At 41.3% G+C, this 7,981-nt stretch overlaps 2 non-coding genes across 2 annotated transcripts; one reads left to right on the plus strand and one right to left on the minus strand.

Moving 5' to 3' along the window:
• Positions 1-1,697: 1,697 nt before the first annotated feature.
• LOC130983937 (small nucleolar RNA R71) lies at positions 1,698-1,801 on the plus strand. The gene has a single exon (XR_009087904.1). It is a non-coding gene; the product is annotated as a small nucleolar RNA R71 (small nucleolar RNA).
• Positions 1,802-5,681: 3,880 nt separating this feature from the next.
• LOC130984199 (small nucleolar RNA R71) lies at positions 5,682-5,789 on the minus strand. The gene has a single exon (XR_009088148.1). It is a non-coding gene; the product is annotated as a small nucleolar RNA R71 (small nucleolar RNA).
• Between the last annotated feature and the right edge of the window lie 2,192 nt (positions 5,790-7,981).

Raw genomic sequence — 7,981 nt, forward strand, 5'->3', positions numbered from 1 at the left:
ATAAATAAAATAAAATTGGGTTTCCTCTCAATAAGCACTTTTTTAATGTCAATAGCTTGACAGGAAGCTCTTACAGAGCTTCACAGGTGCTCAGAGCATGATTATGGCTTTCCAACACCAAACTTAGAGTTTGAGTGTAGGGGCTCTGTCTCACTCTGTATTGAGAGAAGCTTTTCATGCTTATTCTCCATGTTTACAGAAGAAGATCCTTGAGCCTTAAACACAAGGTAGTCCTTATTCAATTGAAGGACTAACTCTCCTCTGTCCACATCAATCACAGCCCTTGCTGTGGCTAGGAAGGGTCTTCCAAGGATGATGGATTCATCCTCATCCTTCACAGTGTCTAGGATTAAGAAATCAGCAGGGATGTAAAGGCCTTCAACCTTTACCAAGACATCCTCTACAAGTCCATAAGCCTGTTTTTTTTATTTGTCTGCTATCTCCAGTGAGATTCTTGCAGCTTGTACCTCAAAGATCCCTAGTTTCTCCATTACAGAGAATGGCATGAGGTTGATACTTGATCCTAGGTCACACTGAGCCTTTCCAAAGGTCATGGTGCCTATGGTGCAAGGTATTAAGAACCTTCTGGGATCTTCTTTCTTTTGAGGCAACTTCAGCTGAACCAATGCACTTAGTTCATTGATGAGCAATGGAGGTTCATCCTTCCTAGTCTCATTAACAAATAATTTGGCATTCAGCTACATGATTGCTACTAGATATTGAGCAACTTACTCTTCAGTAAGATTTTCATCCTCTACAGATGAAGAATATTTGTCAGAGCTAATGAATGGTAATAGTATGTTCAGTGGAATCTCTATGGTCTCTAGAAGAGCCTCAGATTCCTATGGTTCCTCAATAGGGGACTCCTTGTAGTCCAGTGGACGTCCCATGAGGTCTTCCTTATTATGAATCACGTCCTTCTCCTCTTTTATAGGTTCAGCCATTTTGGTTGTATTAATGGCCTTGCACTCTCCTTTTGGATTCTCTTCTGTATTGCTTGGGAGAGTACTAGGAGGAATTCTAGTGATTTTTTTACTCAGTTGACCCACTTGTGCCTCCAAATTTCTTATGGAAGACTGTGCCTCAGTCATGAAACTGAGGGTGGTCTTAGATAGATTAGAGACTATGTTTGCTAAGCTAGAGAGGCTCTGCTCAGAATTCTCTGTCTGTTGCTGAGAAGATGATGGGAAAGGCTTGCTATTCCCAAACATGTTTCTCCCACCATTATTGTTATTGAAGCCTTGTTGAGGCTTCTATTGATCCTTCCATGAGAAATTTGGGTGATTCCTCCATGAAGGATTATAGGTGTTTCCATAAGAATCTCCCATGTAATTCACTCTTCCATTGCAGGATTCTCAAGGCCATAAGCTTCTCCTTCAGAGGAGGCGCCTTTAGCTTGCAATCCAGTCAGACTCTGAGAAATCATATTGACTTGCTGAGTCAATATTTTGTTTTGAGCCAATATGGCATTCAGAGTGTCAATCTCAAGAACTCCTTTTCTCTGAGTTACCCCATTATTCACAGGATTTCTCTCAGAAGTGTACACGAACTGGTTATTTTCAACCATTTCAATGAGTTCCTAGGCTTCTGCAGGCGTTTTCAGATGAAGAGATCCACCAGCAAAGTGGTCCAATGACTTCTTGGATAACTCAGACAGACCATCATAGAGTATACATATGATGCTCCATTCTGGAAACATGTCAGAAGGACACCTTTTGGTTAATTGCTTGTATCTTTTCCAAGCTTCATAGAGGAATTCACCTTCCTTCTGTCTGAAGGTTTGGACATTCACTCTGAGCTTACTCATCTTTTGAGGTGAAAAGAATTTGGTTAGGAAAGCAATGACCAGCTTGTCCCAAGAGTTCAGGCTTTCTCTAGGTTGTAAGTCCAACCATGTCCTAGCTCTGTCTCTCACAGCAAAGGGGAAAAGCATAAGTCTATAGACCTCGGGATCAACCCCATTGGTCTTAACAGTATCACAGATCTGTGATGAGCGGATAATTTGTACGCTTTTTGGCATTGCTTTTAGTATGTTTTTAGTATGATCTAGTTAGTTTTTAGTATATTTTTATTAGTTTTTAGTTAAAATTCACTTTTCTAGACTTTACTATGAGTTTGTGTGTTTTTCTGTGATTTCAGGTATTTTCTGGCTGAAATTGAGGGACCTGAGCAAAAATCTGATCCAGAACTGAAAAGGACTGCAGATGCTGTTGGATTCTGACCTCCCTGCACTCGAAGTGGATTTTCCGGAGCTACAGAAGCCCAATTGGCGCGCTCTCAACGGCGTTGGAAAGTAGACATCCTTGGCTTTCCAGCAATATATGATAGTCCATACTTTGCCCAAGATTTGATGGCCCAAACCGGCGTTCAAAGTCACCCTCAGAAATTCCAGCGTTAAACGCCGGAACTGGCACCTAAATGGGAGTTAAACGCCCAAACTGGCATAAAAGCTGGCGTTTAACTCCAAGAAGAGTCTCTACACGAAATTGCTTCATTGCTCAGCCCAAGCACACACCAAGTGGGCCCGGAAGTGGATTTTTATGTCATTTACTCATCTCTGTACACCCTAGGCTACTAGTTTTCTATAAGTAGGACCTTTTACTATTGTATTGAGATATCGGGGTAGCTATCTTCATTTTTATGCTATCTTAGATCACTTTGGGAGGCTGGCCATTCGGCCATGCCTAGACCTTGTTCTTATGTATTTTCAACGGTGGAGTTTCTACACACCATAGATTAAGGTGTGGAGCTCTGCTGTACCTCGAGTATTAATGCAATTACTATTGTTCTTCTATTCAATTCCGCTTGTTCTTTGTCCAAGATATCACTTGTTCTTCAACTTGATGAATGTGATGATCCGTGACACTCATCATCATTCTCACCTATGAACGTGTGACTGACAACCACCTCCGTTCTACCTTAGATTGGGTGAATATCTCTTGGATTCCTGATACACGATGCATGGTTGATCGCCTGACAACCGAGTGCTCGCCTGACAAACGAGCCAGCCATTCCGTGAGATCAGAGTCTTCGTGGTATAGGCAAGAACTGATGGCGGCATTCAAGAGAATCCAGAAGGTCTAACCTTGTCTGTGGTATTCTGAGTAGGATTCAATGATTGAATGACTGTGACGCGCTTCAAACTCCTGAAGGCGGGGCGTTAGTGACAGACGCAAAAGAATCACTGGATTCTATTCCGGCCTGATTGAGAACCGACAGATGGATAGCCGTGCCGTGACAGGGTGCGTTGAACATTTCCACTGAGAGGATGGGAGGTAGCCACTGACAACGGTGAAACCCTTGCATAAGCTTGCCATGGAAAGGAGTAAGAAGGATTGGATGAAGACAGTAGGAAAGCAGAGAGACGGAAGGGAAGGCATCTTCATACGCTTATCTGAAGTTCCTACCAATGAATTGCATAAGTACCTCTATCTTTATCTCTATGTTTTATTCGTTTATCACTATACCCATTTGAGTCTGCCTGACTGAGATTTACAAGGTGACCATAGCTTGCTTCATACCAACAATCTCCGTGGGATCGACCCTTACTCGCGTAAGGTTTATTACTTGGACGACCCAGTGCACTTGCTGGTTAGTTGTGCAAAGTTGTGTTTATGCCATGGTATTGAGCACCAAGTTTTTGAGGCCATTACTAGGGATTATTTGAGTTGTGAAAAGTAGTGATCACAATTTCGCACACCAAGTATTTGGCGCCGTTGCCGGGGATTGTTTCGTGTATGGACAACTGACGGTTCATCTTGTTGCTTAGATTAGGTATTTTTCTTCAGAGTTCTTATGAATGAATTCTAGTGTTTCATGATGATCTGTTGAAGTCTGGCTGGCTGAGAAGCCATGTCTAATCTTATTGGACCGAGGTTTCAACTGATCATCACAAGAGCTTGTTGATCTCTATCAATCTTGCTATTGGAGCAATGATCTGCTAAGGCTTGGCTAGCCATTGGCCATGTCTAGTGTTTTGGACCGAAGCTTTCTTTGAAAGCTTGGCTGGCTGAGAAGCCATGTCTAATTCCTGGACCGGAGTCTTAGACTAGCATTGCAATGATTCCTGGAATCCAAATTAAGAATTCTGAAACTTTTATTTTCTATTTCCATATAATTTTCGAAAAAACACAAAAAAAAAATTCAAAATCATAAAAACCAAAAATATTTTATGTTTCTTGTTTGAGTCTAGTGTCTAATTTTAAGTTTGGTGTCTTGCAATGCATTGTTTATTTGATCTTGGTTCTATTTTCAAGTCAATAGTACAGGGAACTGAAGATTCAGAACATGCAGCAGAGGAATTACACAGAAAAAGCTGGGCGTTCAAAACGCCCAGTGAAGAAGGACAGACTGGCGTTTAAACGCCAGCCAGGGTGCCTGGTTGGGCGTTTAACGCCCAAAAAGGTAGTGCATTGGGCGTTAAACGCCAGAATGTGCACCATTCTGGGCGTTTAACGCCAGGATGGCACAAGGGGGAGGATTTTGTTTTCAAATCAATTTTTTTTTAAGTTTTCAAAGTTTTTAAAAATCAAATCTTTTTCAAATCATATCTTTTCAATCAAATGTTTTCAAAATAAATTTCTTTCCTTTTTCAAAGATACTTGCTATCAATTAATGATTTGATTCAACATTTCAAGTATGTTGCCTTTTCTGTTGAGAAAGGTTTAATGTTTGAATCATATCTTTTCTTGATAGCCAAGTCATTAATTTTTAAAATCAAATCTTTTTAAAATTGTTTTCAAATCATATCTTTTCAATCACATATTTTTTAAAACCAATCATATCTTCTTAACCTCATCTTTTTCAAAATAGTTTTCAATCAAATCTTTTTGACTTCTAATTTCAAAATCTTTTTCAAAAATCACTTGATTTCTTTCCCACTCTTATTTTCGAAAATTAATTAGTGTTTTTCAAAATGTTTTCAAATTCCTTAACTTAATTTTCGAAAAAGCTCCTCCTCTCTTCTCACATCCATCTATTTATGGAGTACCACTCCTTCTCAATGCACAATTCGAACTCTATCTGATTAAGTTCGAATTCTTCTACCTCTTTCTTCTATTATTCTGTTCCTCTGACACCTCAAGGAATCTCTATACTGTGACATAGAGGATTCTATATTTTCTTGTTCTCTTCTCTTTCATATGAGCAGGAGCAGAGACAAAGGCATTCTTGTTGAAGCTGACCCCGAACCTGAAAGGACCTTGAAGCGAAAGCTAAGAGAAGCTAAGGCACAACTCTCTACAGAGGACCTAACAGAAATCTTCAAAGAAGAAGACATGGCAGCCGAAAACAACAACAATGCCAACAATGCAAGGAAGGTGCTGGGTGACTTTACTGCACCTACTCTCAACTTTTATGGGAGAAGCATCTCTATCCCTGCCATTGGAGCAAACAACTTTGAGCTTAAGCCTCAATTAGTTTCTCTAATGCAACAGAATTGCAAGTTTCATGGACTTCCATTGGAAGATCCTCATCAGTTCTTAGCTGAATTCTTGCAAATCTGTGACACTGTCAAGACTAATGGGGTTGACCCTGAAGTCTACAGACTTATGCTATTCCCTTTTGCTGTAAGAGACAGAGCTAGGACATGGTTGGACTCACAACCTAAAGAAAGCCTGGACTCATGGGAAAAGCTAGTCAATGCCTTCTTGGCAAAGTTCTTTCCACCTCAAAAATTGAGTAAGCTTAGAGTGGAAGTCCAAACCTTCAGACAAAAGGATAGAGAATCCCTCTATGAAGCTTGGGAAAGATACAAACAATTGATCAGAAAATGTCCTTCTGACATGCTTTCTGAATGGAGCATCATAGGTATTTTCTATGATGGTCTCTCTGAACTATCCAAGATGTCTTTGGATAGCTCTGCTGGAGGATCTCTTCATCTGAAGAAGACGCCTACAGAAGCTCAAGAGCTGATTGAAATGGTTGCAAATAACCAATTCATGTACACTTCTAAAAGGAATCCTGTGAACAATGGGACTAATCAGAGGAAAGGATTCTTGAGATTGATACTCTGAATGCCATTCTGGCTCAGAACAAGATATTGACTCAACAAGTCAATTTGATTTCTCAAAGTCTGTCTGGAATGCAAAATGCACCAAGCAGTACAAAGGATGCTTCATCTGAAGAAGAAACTTATGATCCTAAGAACCCTTCAATGGAAGAGGTGAATTACCTAGGAGAACCCTATGGAAACACCTATAATTCTTCATGGAGAAATCATCCAAATTTCTCATGGAAGGATCAACAGAGACCCCAACAAGGTTTCAACAACAATAATGGTGGAAGAAACAGGTTTAGCAATGGCAAGCCTTTTCCATCATCTTCTCAGCAACAGACAGAGAATTCTAAGCAGAACCCCTCTGACTTAGCAACCATGGTCTCTGATCTAATCAAAACCACTCAAAGTTTCATGACTGAAACAAGATCCTCCATTAGGAATTTGGAGGCACAAGTGGGACAGCTGAGCAAGAAAGTTACTGAACTCCCTCCTAGTACTCTCCCAAGCAATACAGAAGAAAATCCAAAAGGAGAGTGCAAGGCCATCAACATGGCCGAATTTGGGGAGGAAGGAGAGGAAGTGAACGCCACTAAGGAAGACCTCAGTGGGCGTGCACTGACCTCCACTGAGTACACCAATGAGGAACCAGGGGAATCTGAGGCTCAAAATGAGACCATAGAGATTCCATTGGACTTACTTCTGCCTTTCATGAGCTCTGATGAGTATTCTTCCTCTGAAGAGGATGAGTATGTCAATGAAGAGCAAGTTGCTAAATACCTTGGAGCAATCATGAAGCTAAATGACAAGTTATTTGGAAATGAGACTTGGGAGAATGAACCTCCTTTGCTCACCAAAGAACTGGATGACTTGTCTAGGCAGAAATTACCTCAAAAGAGACAAGATCCTAGGAAGTTTTCAATACCTTGTACCATAGGCACCATGACCTTCAAGAAGGCTCTGTGTGACTTAGGGTCAAGTGTAAACCTCATGCCTCTCTCTGTAATGGAGAAGCTAGGGATCTTTGAGGTGCAAGCTGCAAGAATCTCATTAGAGATGGCAGACAACTCAAGAAAACAAGCTCATGGACTTGTAGAGGATGTTTTGGTGAAGATTGAAAACCATTACATCCCTGCTGATTTCATAGTCCTAGAGACTGGGAAGTGCATGGATGAAACCATCATCCTTGGCAGACCCTTCCTAGCCACAGCAAAGGCTGTGATTGATGTTGATAGAGGCGAACTGATCATTCAAGTGAATGAAGAATCCTTTGTGTTTAAGGCTCAAGGATATCCCTCTGTCATCATGGAGAGGAAGCATAAAGAGCTTCTCTCAAATCAGAGTCAAACAGAGCCCCCACAGTCAAACTCTAAGTTTGGTGTTGGGAGGCCACAACCAAACTCTAAGTTTGGTGTTGAACCCCCACATTCAAACTCTAAATTTGGTGTTGGGAGGTTCCAACATTGCTCTGAGAAAATGTGAGGCTCCATGAGTGCCATCTGTCAAGCTACTGACATTAAAGAAGCGCTTGTTGGGAGGCAACCCAATGTTATATGTTATCTATTTTCTTTTGTTATTCTATTTTATTTTGTAGGTTGATGATCATGAGAAGTCACAAAATCAATTGAAAAAGCAAAAACAGAATGAAAAACAGGAGGAAAAATAGCACACCCTGGAGGAAGAACTTACTGGCGTTTAAACGCCAATTAGGCTAGCAGGTGGGCGTTTAACGCCCAGTCTGGCACCATTCTGGGCGTTTAACGCCAGAAAGGGGCACCAGACTGGCGTTAAACGCCAGAAAAGGGCAAGAACCTGGCGTTAAACGCCAGAAATGGGCACCAGCCCGGCGTTTAACACCAGAATTGGCTCAAAACGTGATTTTGCATGCCATTTGGTGCAGGGATGACTTTTCCTTGACACCTCAGGATCTGTGGACCCCACAGGATCCCCACCAACCCCACCACCCTCTCTATTCTTTACCCATTC

Source organism: Arachis stenosperma, chromosome 5, assembly GCF_014773155.1.
Source record: "Arachis stenosperma cultivar V10309 chromosome 5, arast.V10309.gnm1.PFL2, whole genome shotgun sequence".
Lineage (NCBI taxonomy): Eukaryota > Viridiplantae > Streptophyta > Magnoliopsida > Fabales > Fabaceae > Arachis > Arachis stenosperma.